The 13,662-nt window shown below is 44.8% G+C and overlaps 1 protein-coding gene across 2 annotated transcripts in view; it reads left to right on the top strand.

Moving 5' to 3' along the window:
• Nucleotides 1-13,662, top strand: part of ATF3 (activating transcription factor 3) — a 151,096-nt gene that overhangs the window by 85,026 nt on the left and 52,408 nt on the right. Inside the window, exon 1 of one of the 2 annotated variants that reach the window (XM_058430774.1) lies at nt 12,319-12,455. The exons of the other annotated variant lie outside the window; for it this stretch is intronic. The gene's annotated coding sequence lies outside the window, so the exon portion shown is untranslated. Of the gene's footprint in view, nt 1-12,318; nt 12,456-13,662 lie in introns of those variants that run through there. 2 annotated transcript variants of the gene reach the window in all.

Raw genomic sequence — 13,662 nt, 5'->3', positions numbered from 1 at the left:
CTGGGAGGCGGAGGTTGCAGTGAGCCAAGATCACGCCATTGCACTCCAGCCTGGGTGACAAGCAAAACTGTTTCAAAAGAAAGAAAGAAAAGGGCAAGGGTCCCTTGACTCAACTCCGCTACTGGAATGGGTAAAATGACCAGCAGGTAAAGAAATGAAAGATCTTCAGAGTCAATGGTTTTAGGGAAAGATGAATGAGTCCTTAGACGAATAGATGATGGTTTGTGACAGGGTCTGGGTGTGGTGGACTTCTGGCCTCCTCTCCTGTGATAAGCGTTAATCATCAGAGGTTCGGTAACAAGTGACTTCATTTTGTAGGATGTGTCTTTAGGCAAATGGAGGGAAACTCAGAGAACCTCTCCGTTTTGCAATTTTTCAAGTGCCTTTAGCTCAAAGTAATCAATATACATATATATATATATATATACCAATATACATATTTTGGGGTGGCATTTCCTGAACTTCAATGGTGCTGGGGTTCAGAAACTAACACCCTAAAGTATGGCACTTTAACATGCTGAACTTCAGATGAAGTCTCTCAAGGTCTCTCTGAAATGCCCCACCCCTCTCCGCACTCTCTCTCCCAGAGCACAAGACGAATCTGTTCTCTGAAGTTCCCTGATCTGCCTAAAGTTTGGACCCACCAAAGAAGAAAACAATTACCTGTGGTCCCTTTCCTGAGTTTTCAGTAACTGAACTCATATCACAGGAAGAAAAACGGAAGTTTGTCAACAAATTTGGACAGACTTTTGTCACAAAACATTGTCTACTCTGCGGGCCCAACAGACTTTGTCTCAGGCCATTGTATGTTCCTCATGCCTATTGAATTCCCCAAAATTCATTTACTACTACCCTAAAATCATCTACACTTCCCCCATCTCCCTTTCTCCTAAGAAGGGTATATACAAGCATCTGTGCCCCATTGCATGGTGGCGTAATCACTCTGTGATAGTCCCCCTTTGCATGCTAATAAGTTTGTATGCTTTTTCTCCCATTAATCTGCCTTTGTAAGTTGATTTTCTCCTTATGAAAAGAGAAATATTAAGCTAATTGGGCTTACTTGGTATATTAAATTATACGGGAAGCATTGCCAAATAAGTAATGCTAAACCTTCTTTGGATTATATTTGTATGAATGTGTTATTAATATGTTTCAAAAATTGTATGAAATTCATAGACATTTGAGAGTTCTGGAATAACATTATCAGTCATAATTCTGGTTACTATCTTAAAATGTTACATGCAACAGAAATAACCAAATTTCCTTCTCAATTGTGTTACCATCATAATGAACTCTCATCAGATCTTTAACTATGAACATTTGAAGTCTTGTTATTCTCAGGTGGCAACTGTTTACTGTGGTCTATCTTTTTTCTTTCTCCTCTGTTTCCTTATGTCCCAACTACTTCCTTTTCCTTACAGGAAAATCCATGGAACCATAATCTATGGATGGCTTTAGGTAAGGCTTATGCTGTAGCAAAAAACCAGAGCAACTGTTAGGCTTATGAAGTTAAGCTAGTTTCCACGGAGGAATGATTCCAATGAGGTTCTTGAGGGTTCACTCTTGGCAGTAGTAGCGTATCGGTCATATGGAATTTGAAACTAATCCATAAATTGGGGAAAAATCCTGGACTTTGTGGCTAAACAGAACTCCTAGAGGTTCAAATGGGCAGAAGTCATCCTTTGAAAGGTGGATGATAGCATATATACTTGTTGTTGTTGTTGTTTGTTTCTGAGATGGAGTCACCCAGGCTGGAGTACAGTGGGGTGATCTTGGCTCACTGCAACCTCTGCCTCCTGGGTTTAAGCAATTCTCTGCCTCATCCTCCTGACTAGCTGGGATCACAGGTGCATGCCATCACGCCTGGCTAATTTTTGTATTTTTAGTAGAGACGGGGTTTCATCATCTTGGCCAGGCTGGTCTTGAAGTCCTGACCTCGTGATCCACCCGCCTTGGCCTCCCAAAGTGCTGGGATTACAGGTGTGAGCCACTGCGCCCGGCCAGCATATATGTTTTAAGAAAAAACATTTACTGGAACATCATGTGGCCTTAGAGCTCCTTTTTGCTCAAATTGGAGGCCTATAGATAGTACTGACAGAACTCAATATTGTGCCTATCTCTCCCCTAATTTTGTTACTAGAGGAAGCTTAACTAAAAACAAAGCTGAAACTGCTGTTTCTTTAGACACTGCCATCAAATACATGAAGGAAATGTCTTAAGGGAAAGGAACACATGCTGTGTCCACGGCAGCAGCTAACAGTTGGTTTGCAGGAATCCTGAGTGGTGGATGGCAAGCTTGGCTTTTCCAGGGTTTTCTAATCTTTATGTTCTACTAGTGGGTCTCCAGGTTACTAAGGCTTGTGTTATCAAGTTAATGACAAAACTGGATACTTATTTAAATCAGATCATTCTATAGCAAGCTGTGGTCCTTAATTTCCATCACACTTTGAATAAGGATTATGGCCAACTGGACTCAAATACTGTTGAGCTGCCTATATTACTTACCTAAGCTTTGACTTGTTTGATTTGAATCAATTTGGTCCCTCAGGGCTCCTGTTAAGGAATACGCTTCAGTTTTTTGGTGTTATCCTAAATACCAAATCCTATCTAACAGTCATCATGATAGTCCCCTGCTGTGCTGTATCCTTTCAAGGCTTAAATGTTTGTATGCAGCCATCCATTGAGCATTGAATGATTCACTTTGACTAAATCAGCAAGAATATAAAGAATTATTCGACTGATGTGATAACTTGTGAATTCTACATTGAGACCAAATAAGTCCATTTATGATGGTGACAGACAGTGGCATGAATCAGACATGTTTTTAGAAAGTTCTATTAATTTGGTTTAAAATTTTATTTTCAGGAATGGTATTGACTGCAAAGGAGCATAAGGGAACTTCCTGGGGTGATGGAAATGTTTTGTCTTGATTGTGGTAATGATTACATGACTACGTTTGTCAAAATTCCAGAACTGTATACCTAAAAGGGTGAATTTTACTCCATGTAAATTATACCTGACTAAACATGACTTTTTAAAAAGGCCTGAAATCTTACTCAGTTAAAAATAAAATAAAATAAAATTAAAATAAAATAAAATAAACAATTTAGGTGCAAAAACAAGTTTTGTTTTTGGGACTGACAGAGGTCCAGTGATTGTATTTATTTATAAAGCTAATAATCCAAACCAATATATCAATATCAATACTTTTAAATAGGATATAAAAAGTTATGAGATTTTTTAAAATAAGGATTTAGACTGCAAAATATTTGACTACAATGTTGCTAAAGCAATGCTATCTTAAAAGATATGTTAAACAGAAAATAACACTCTAATGCCATTAATCATTGCAATAATTTAAACTTCCAGAATATTACCATAATGCTTATATTATATACCCAAAGCCCTATATTTAAGTTAAAAACAAAGAATTATTTAATACCAGCTAGCTTCATTACTTGATTAACTTGCTTGATAGATCAACATGACTTGATAGATTACTCGATAGAGCAACTAGCTTCCTAAAACATAACTGTAGCTCAGCTTCTAAAAAAGGTGAAAGAAATTATTATATTCAACTGAACTAGATTTAAAAAATAAAGACTATCAAGAACATAGGAAGAGGTAATTAAATGATGGATCCTCTCTACTAAGGTTTCAGTAGAAGCAAATACATCCAAGAAACCATTTACAAAGAACTCACCCTCATAATTGCCTTAGAGACCAAAGTCACAGTTTTAAGGCCAAGATCTTTAGAAATCAGATCGGTCAGTGTGATGGTTAATTCTGTGTCAAACTTGACTGGATTATGGGGTGCCCAGATATTTTGGTCAAACATTATTCTGGGGTTATCTTTGTAAGGGTGTTTTGGGATGAGATTAACATTTAAATTGATAGACTAAAGCAGAGTGCCTTCTATAATGTAGGTGGGCTTTATCCAATCATTTGAAGGCCTGAATAGAATGAAAAGGTTGGCCCTCCCCAAAGTGAGAGAATTCTTCCTACTTTTGAACTGTGACACGGGCTTTTTCCTGCCTTTGGACTTGGACTAGAACTACACCATCAGCTCTCCTAGGTCTCAGGCTTGCTTACTCACCTTGCAGATTTTGGGACTTGCCAGTCTCCATCACTGTGTAAGTCAATTCCTCATAATGAATCATTTATGTACACACACAGGCATGCCTCAGAGACATTGCAGGTTTGGTTCAAGACCACCGCAGTAAAGTGAATATCACAATAAAGGGATCCACACAAATTTGTTGGTTTCTCAGTGCATATATGTTTACACTACACTGTAGTCTTAAGTGTGCAACAGCATTATGACTTTAAAAAAAGTACATACCTTCATTTAAACATGTTCTTGCTAAAAAAATGTTGACAGACATAAAGTGAGCACATGCTGTTGGAAAACACAGTACCAACGGTACCAATTTGTAAATAACACATTATCTGCAAAGTGCAATAAAGTGAGACACAATAAAATGAGGTATGCCTGTATATCCTATTGGTACTATTTCTCTGGAGAACCCTAATACAACCTGCTTTCAAATCAATGTAAGACCCTCCCCCCATAAGCATTACGTTGAGGAAAATGTGGTTGCAACTTTGTCCTACAAATTGGGACAAAGAGACCTTTGTTGCTATGTAACAACATTAAAAAACCAGTATGCCTACCTCTGGATGTATTTGTTACAAATACCAGTATTAGATTGTAACTGCCAATCCTTTAAAACCAGTTTTAAGATGGATATAAAGCCCTAAAAATCTTGCAGGTTCCACATTCACATCTGAAAAACTTCCAATTTACAAAGGACATTGTCGTATTTTTGGAAAACAAAGGAAAATGACACATACCAATTTCTGTCATTTATTCATGTCATAATCCCCAAAGCTACCTTTATTCCACGACTCTTTCCACCATTTTCCTACGGTCAGCTTTTTTTTAAGGCTATATAGCCTTTAAAAACTTGAAATAGAAAATTTTAAGGATGCAACCATTAGAAAATGTTTCCATACTACCATTTAACATTCCCTATTTATCATTATGTTTACTATCGTGTAATTTCCAACATAATCTTACGAGGTCAAAGGCTCTGCGAACGCCGTTTTACAGTCTACCTAGGGAGGCAATGGCTGTGAAACACACCACACCAATGACAGGAATGCGGGTCACTGTGACACCGCGGATCCCTCTGCAAAGTCAAAACCAGAGTTCGCTTTACGCTGACGGAGCTTCTTTCCAGGACCCCCACCCCCCCCCGAGGACAGGAGAGTGTCGATTTCCCAAGGTGTCTGGCACTGCTTCTTGAAAACGCAGCTCTCATCTGGTTCCTGGAAGGTCATACTGGTTCGCGCAGGGCTCGGGACGGGGCGCTCTGCTTCCGAGGCATCCGCGCTAGCTCCTCACCCGGTGACCTTCAGGCCTCTGCGCTTGGCCTGACCCTAGAAGGGCCACCGCCCTTCACAGCGGGCGGGCACTGTCCCTCCCACGGCCCCGCCAACTGCTTACGCGGTGGCCCCAAGGGTCCAGCCCCGCACCTGCCCCACTCCCGCGGCGCCGTCCCCCACAGTCGGTCCCCGAGGGCCGCGCCCAGCTCCTGCTCGGATTTCAGCCCGCACCGCACCCCAGCCGCCAGGGAACCTTCCAGAACCCTGCCCCTCGGGCTTTCTCCCGAAAGCCCAGGGTCGCCGTCCAGGAAGAAACTTCGATTCATTTACTGAGCGCCGACTGTGTCCAGGGCCGAGGGAGAGGCGGGGTTTCCACACCGAGAGACCCCTAGGTCCAGCACCTCGAGTCGCCCGCGGGCCCCCCCACCCCTCGGGCCGGGCCCGGTCCTCGAGGAAGACCCACGGCGGGGCAGGAAGGGACGAGGAGAGCCGCGCTCCTTGCCCGCCTCGTCCCCTCCACCCGCCTTCACCTCACGGGACCCCAGGAAAGCAGCCGCAGCTAAAATTAGCAACCCGCGCAGCGCGCGCTCACGTGCGCGCGGCCATGCGGGGGCGGGGAGCAAGAGGCGCGGTCCGGGTGAGTCACCGGCCCCGCCCCACTCGCCAAGAACGCGCTGACGTCAGCCGCTTCCCCGAAGGGTGACGTAAGCGCGCCACGGGGAGGCCGATGCAGCTGATAGAATGTTCTGAGTTTCGATGCCTTAAAGGGACCAGGCCTGGGATCGTGAAACATCTAGGGAGACGACTCCACTCACCTACCTGCAGACTGACAGCCCATCTTGTACCGTTTTATACTTAAAGAGAGTTGACTGTTGAGAGGATGATGAAAATGGAAGAACAACTGAGCCTAGTTGGAGGCTCTTTGAAGTCCCAGAACCTCCTCCTGGAAGCCCTCCTTGGTTAACCAGATTGACATCTCCGTCGCCCTCTGATCCTGAACCCAGTGTCAGAAAGAGTTTTCTATGGCCCTTGACTCCCTAACCCGTTGCTTATAGCGTTTCTGCTATCAGAGAAACGCTGTCTGAGGCCTCTGCTGTCAGAGAAACGCTGTAGTTTAAGTATTTATGAATCCATCAACTTGGGCCAACTAGGCCCATTTATCACTGTTTTGACTGTGTCTAAACTGTCATTAGTGGTGTGACTAGAAACCAGTTAGTGTCGCTGGGTGGCAAATTCGTGGACTGATCTCCAAACCCTCCTACTGTGCTAACGTTGCCAATGGAAGTTTCCAGAGGCCAGGATCCCTGGCCAACACGTGATCGTAAATAACATCACGACCTCACAGGGAACTCACAATTTACTGAGGTTTGCTCTGTGCCGGGTGTTTTCATGATCCTCCGTCCCCCTTTCGTTTAGTCCTCTTCTCTCGGGTAGGTACTGTCCTCCCCATTTTACTGATGAGGACGGAAATCGAGGCACACGATTAAGCATGTTTCCCTGGGTCACACAGCTAATGAATGGCGAACTGGAAGTCAGTCCCAGCTCATCAGACTCCAAAGTCCATGGTTTTGGTGATGAAGGTGGGCTGTGAAATGTGTGTCTCACTCTGTGCATGTGAGTCCCCTTGAAACAACTTTTCCTCTTGGAACACAAGCTCAGTGCCTTTCAGCAGGTACCCCGCGCCAGACCAGATCTCCAGAGATGGAGGTGGCCGGCCTCAGGGCCCAGACATGGGAAAGTGTATGAGGAGGCATCGCATCAGGCACCCACCCTGTGCTTGCAGGGCCTGACCATGAGCACCGCCTTCAGTTTTGCACCTTAGGCACCCCACTTGGCTCCCCTTTGTCCCAGCCCTGCCAGACCCACCCTTGACTCTGTGTTTCCTTTCTGGAAACTCGAGAAGACATTCTACTTAAAGAGTCATCACCTGGCCTACCAGCGACCAGATCTGCCCAAGTGCAGAAGAAACACTTGGTTATCTCCTCTTTCATCGTCCCCACTCGAGCATAAAACAACAGAAGGTTTCCTATCGGAACAGCATGCTTGTGCCAAAAACCAATTGGAAACAACAACAACTTCTCAAAATTTTGAGCAAAATGATGGTGACCGTGTCCTGGAAATGGAGCAAAGTGAGTGAGCCACTGTCACTGTTATATCTGACAATCACTACTGGTACTTGGCTAAGTATTGCAGCCCCCTCTTCAGGCTACACATGCCAGGTGTACAGGAAGAACCTTCCGCCTCCAACTCATTCCTGAGGGATGTTTAGAGCTGACTCCTCTCCCCTCCCCAGTCTCCAGCCACCAACAAGCTCTCTCCTTGGTGTCCCCAGCTCGTGCCCCTCATGCTGATAGAAGCATTGTCCGCTGCTCTTCCTGTTCTTACAGGTTTCCTAGTGCCTGTGACCAAACACCTTGTGTGTGCTCCCCAGGAGAGAAAACTGCTAGCAGCCTCAGGTATTGTTGGGGGTGGGGAGGATGGGGGTTCTGTGGGGACAGGAACTTCTTCCTCTGTATTGGGGGCGGACACACACACGGAAACTTAGAGCGGTATACTACCTCCAGGCCAACCAGGCAAGCCCCTGTTTTATAACTAAGGTCTAGGTGAGGTGGCCTGCCCGGGGTCCCATGGCCTGTTAGGGGTAGAGATTTCTAGTCACTTGACTTCCAGCCTGCTTCTTTTCCATGGATCACACACACACTACTGTTACAAGACGCAGGTAGGACAAAGGGCATGAACATGCATGGCAAACGGGAACATGTCATATATACGATGGAAGGGAAGACAAATGACATGAAGTAAATATAGACATGAAATCATAGGGAAGAATTGGAGAACACGATTTCTGATGACCACCGGCTATTCCCACTTCCTCTTTCCTTCTCCCTCCCACCTTGTTTGAAGACAGGTGAGGAGTTGTTCCTCCTCAGACCCAGGAATCATTTCCCAGTGGAATGACACGGTGAAGTGGATCGCCATTTTTAAACCTTCAATAATAAAGATCTTGTGTGTCATTTCAGTTTTAATTTTTTATCTTCCAGTCTTTATTCTCCATCATTTCTTTATCCCAGAAGCCCCATTAAATGTCATTAAGAACCATAAATGTAACTGGCCACTAATGTGGAAAGATTGTGATCTCCGGCAAACAGCCCCGGCAAGCAAAAGAACAGGAATCCTGGGTCAGTTTCCAACTGTGCCTGTGACTCACTGTGTGACACAAAGCAAAGCTCCACTTTTGCGGAGGGAGAGCTGTGGGGCAGCAAGACACACATGGCCTGGGCCCTGACAGAGGTGGAGGGGTTTCCCTGCGTGCCGGAAGCTCAGGGGTCCCTGTTGGAATCAGTTCCATAGTAACTCCTTAGTAATGGCCATGAGCTCTGCCTCCAATGGAGACGCTACCCTGGCTTGGGCTGGATTATGGCACTTGCCCTTCGTGACATCATTCTCATAGGTTAGGAATGCACCCTGATTATTTCTAACTCCACTTTAATAACTTGTTCTGGATCTGCCCTCCAGGAATTTATTTGAAACTTGGTTTATTCTATTTATATTTCAGCCTGTACAGCCTTTTCAGGCAACAAGTAGATTTACCATTTATGTAAAAACGCTTAAGTTCTAAAACACAGGAAGTGCTGCATAATGGTTTGTTGTAATAATAATTACAATAATTTGATATCTATATTGTTATACGTAACAAATATTATAGTACAGTTTGATGATAATTATGCAGATGGCCTCACAGCCTTCATATTTTCAGTCACTCACTATCTTTGTGTTTATACCCCCACCCACCTCTCCCCAACCCCAATCAAAAAGTATCTCTGGGTACAGTGGCTCATGCCTTTAATCTCAGCACTTTGGGAGGCCGAGGCAGGAGGATTGCTTGAGCTCAGGAATTTGAGACCAGCCTGGGCAACATAGTGAGACCTCGTCTCAATCTTTAAAGAATTTTTTTTTTTTTTTTTTTTGAGATGGAGTTTTGCTCTTATTGCCCAGGCTGGAGTGCAATGGCATGATCTCAGCTCACCGCAGCCTCTGCCACCCGAGTTTAAGCTATTCTCATGCCTCAGCCTCCCGAGTGGGATTACAGGAATGTGCCACCACGCCTGGCTAATGTCGTATTTTTAGTGGAGACAGGATTTCTCCATGTTGGTTAGGCTGGTCTCGAACTCTGGACCTCAGGTGATCCGCCTGCCTTGGCCTCCCAAAGTGCTGGGATTACAGGTATGAGCCACCGTGCCTGGCCAGAAATTTTTTTTAAGTGTCATAGTGAAGATAAGGGGCGGGGGAAGCATTTATTAATGGAATTAGGTGCTGTAATGGGTGCAACTCTGTGCAGAAACTTACCTAAACAGATTCAGTGTTCTCTAAGGACTTGTTATCTAAGATCAACATATGGTAAGTGCTTGTTTTAGTCAATTTGGGCTGCTGTAACAAAATACCAAAGACTAGGTGGTGTCAACAATAGATATTTATTTATTACAGTTCTGGAGCCTGGGGAATTCAAGATCAAGGTGCTAGCAGATTAATGTCTGGTGAGGACTGGTTCCCTGGGTTGCAGACCTGCCTTCTTGCTGTGTCCTCACGTGGCCTTTCCTTGGTGTTGTGCCTGTGAAGAGAGAGCGAGCTCTCCTGTCTTTTCCTCTTCTTCTAAGGGCACTAATTCCATCATGAGGGCACCATCCCCATGACTTAATCTAAACCTAATGATCTCTCAAAGGCTGTGCCTCCAAATACCATTACACTTCGGGTTAGGGCTTCAACATACAATTTTTGGAGGAGACACAAACATTCATCCCATTTATTTGGTGCTCAATAAATATTAGATGTATGAATGGATGTTGGATAGAAAACACATGGACATACAGTCATGTGCCACATGACATTTCAGTCAATAATGAACCACAGATACAACGGGAGTCCCAAAAGATATAATGGGCCAGGAGCAGTAGCTCACACCTATAATCCCAGCACTTTGGGAGGCCAAGGCGGGCAGATTACTTGTGGTCAGGAGTTCAAGACTAGCCTGGCCAACATGGTGAAACCCTGTCTGTACTAAAAATACAAAAATTAGCTGGTCACAGTGGCACATGCCTATAATCTCTGCTACTTGGGAGGCTGAGGCAGGAGAATAGCTTGAACCTGGGAGGCGGAGGTTGCAGTGAGCTGAGTTCACACCATTGCACTCCAGCCTAGGTGACAGAGTGAGACTCTGTATCAAAACAACAACAACAACAACAAAAAAAAAAACAGATATAACGGAGCTCAAATAATCCTGTCATCTAGTGATATAGTTGTCATAACATAGTAGTGAAACATATTAACTTTTTTTTTTTTCTTTTTGAGACAGAGTCTCAGCCTGTCACCCAGGCTGGAGTGCAATGGCATAATCTCAGCTCACTGCAACCTCCACCTCCCGGATTCAAATGATTCTCCTGCCTCAGTCTCCTGAGTAGCTGGGATTACAGATGCCTGCCACCGCACCAAGCTATTTTTTGTATTTTTAGAAGAGATGGGGTTTCGCCATGTTGGCCAGGCTAGTCTCGAACTCCTGACCTCGTGATCCACCCACCTCAGCCTCCCAAAGTGCTGGTTATTACAGGCGTGAGCCACCGCACCCAGCCAAACTATTAACTTTTTTATGTTTAGATATGTTTAGATACATAAATACTAACCATTGTGTTACAATTGCCTACAGTATTGAATACAGTAACATGCCATACAGGTTTGTAGCCTAGGAGCAATAGGCTATACCATACAGCCTAGGTGTGTAGTAGGCTATACTACCTAGGTTTGTGTAGGTACACTCTGTGATGTTGGCACAACAATGAAATCACCTAACGATACGTTTCTGAGAACATATTCTTGCTGTTAAGTGACAAATGACTGTATATGACATTCTGGAAAAGGCAAAACTATGGAGACTAAAAAGCTCAGTGGTTACCGGGGGTTGAGGAGTGGGGGTGATGAACAGGTGGAGCACAGAGGGTTTTGGGGGCAGTGAAACTATTCTGTATGATACGATAATGGTAGATACTTGTATTTAAAAATCTGCCCGAACCCGTAGAATGTACAACACCAAGAGTGAACCCCATTGTAAACTATGGATTTCAGGTATTAATAATTTGTTAATTAGGTTAATTGATTGTAACAAACGTACCAGTCTGATGGGGGCTATTGATAAAGGAGGTGGCTATACAAGTGTGGGAAGAGGAAGTATATGGGAAATTGAGTACTTTCCACTCAATTTTGCTGTCAGTCTCAAACTGTTCTACACAATGAATTTGACGTTTAAAAAAGCCAAGTGGTGTGGTAACACCTTTCTGTAGAGTTCATTCCGCTGTAGAGTCACACAGATTTGGGCTGGAATCTGAGCCAAGCCCTGTAACCTGGGGAAAGTTACTTACCCCTCTAATCTTAGTTTCTCTAACTTTATAGAGATTGTAATGCCTTCCTCAGAGTGTTTCGAGAACTAACTGCAAAACTGTAGGTAAAGAATCTAATCCAGCACCTGGATATACAGCATGGTAAATATATACAGGCCTCCCCGTTCCTCCCTGTGACTGTGATTCTTATCTATTCTGATGGCTACTATTTTCAAAGTCAGGCCAGGGGAAGAAAGCTGTCTTGGGTGGAAGTGTCTTCTACTAGGAAAGGAATCTGTGCATGGGGGGCATGTGTGTCCTCAGTTGCTCATGTGTGTCCACAGAGGTGCTGGCTACAGAAGGCCAGACATGCACTGGAGCCCCAGATCAGTGTCAAGCCCCTCACTCAGCTTTCTCCCGTGAAAAGGTCAGGATGATGGAAGGCTGTCATATTTAGATGATGGCTCGTAGGGAGGCCTCGGTGAGTTAGTCACCTATGATATGACATCATATTGCCACTCAATATAGTAACAGCTGTTGGTTGCTTTGTGGGGCAGAGGTGGGGTTAGCTTTAGTTGACCAACCATGCCTTGAGGATAAATTGGATGGGATCAGATGGGAAGATGTGACAAGAAGAGAAATCCTCCTCTATATAGGATGCTCTGCTGTTTCCTAAGGATTTTCAGCACCTCGCCCCAAAATGTGAGTCTTGACTTTTTCTCTGGCTTTGGGGCTAAGTGGGAAAAATGTTACAGGAGAAAGGTGTTTGGTCAGGAAGCTTCCAGCCAGGGGAGTACCCACTGTGGCCCTGCTGGGTGGGTGCCACCCGGAAGAGGGGTGGGAAAGTGAACAGTTAGGTGCATATGGTAGCCAATGAAGTGATCTGAGGGATAGGGATTGAAAAGTCCTGGAGTTAGGGTGCTGCAGAATCTGTAGGTTGGATTTTTTACTGAGCCCTCTGCAGGTTACATAACACCTGTGGGACCACCTGTGGCATCCCAGTGGGGCAGCGATGCCGTCTCAGTCTCATCCAGGATGAAACCATGGTTTGGGGATACCACTAGTCAGTGCTGTAGTCAACGTAGGGCATTGATTACTCATAATGGGAAGCCATTGGAGTTGGTTAACCCCTTCCTTCTACTGTGTTCTCCTCCTTGACATTCCTGCTTGTTCTGGGGCCCTTGTGTTTTGGGAATAGAATGCTTTGTATCAGCAGTGTAACCTGGATAGGTTAACTGGATATGGGCTGGATATGGGGAGAGCTGGTTCTTCCTGTGTTTAAACTGGAATAAGTCCAGAGTGAGGAAGTAAAGAGGTTAGAGAGGAAAAGCCCTGGAGCGAGGGTCAGGAGATCTTGTTTGGCAGCTGGTTCTGCCAAGTAAAAGCTGTGTGACCTTGGGCAAGTCATTGTTTCTCTTTAGGTTTTGGTTACTCCTCTCATCTGTTAAAAACATGTGCACTTGGGGTTCTTCCAGCCCCACTGGTCCTCTTCTGTCCTTTAAGTGTGGATCTGTGGTTCTGTTGTTGGCAGACCAGAAAGGGCACAAGTTTGAGTGTCTGGCTCTGCCATTTGCTGTGCGACCTTGGACAAGGACACCCCTTCTCTGAAACTCAATTTTCCCATTTATAAAATATGGGTTATTGTGAGACATCAGTGAGGATGAAGCTGAGAGCCTTTTCAGAGGCACGATGTGGATGTAACGCAACACCCTGAGTTTGGACAGGGGGGCTGGGGTAAGGCAGGCTGAGGGGTGATGTTTGGAGTTGCTGGCAGGTTGAACTGTGACCAGGGCGTAGAGGGGGTGGAGGTCACGGTCAGCCGTGCCATAGAAACCTCCAGCCCTGTCCTGCTCAGTTCCTGTTCCTTTCCCAGCAGCCGAGGGAGGGGAAACAGTTGAGAGGTTATAAA

This window comes from Hylobates moloch, unplaced genomic scaffold, assembly GCF_009828535.3.
Source record: "Hylobates moloch isolate HMO894 unplaced genomic scaffold, HMol_V3 SCAFFOLD_18, whole genome shotgun sequence".
Classification (NCBI taxonomy): domain Eukaryota; kingdom Metazoa; phylum Chordata; class Mammalia; order Primates; family Hylobatidae; genus Hylobates; species Hylobates moloch.
Note: the sequence above shows the minus strand (reverse complement) of the source record. Positions and strands in the feature narration are given on the sequence as shown.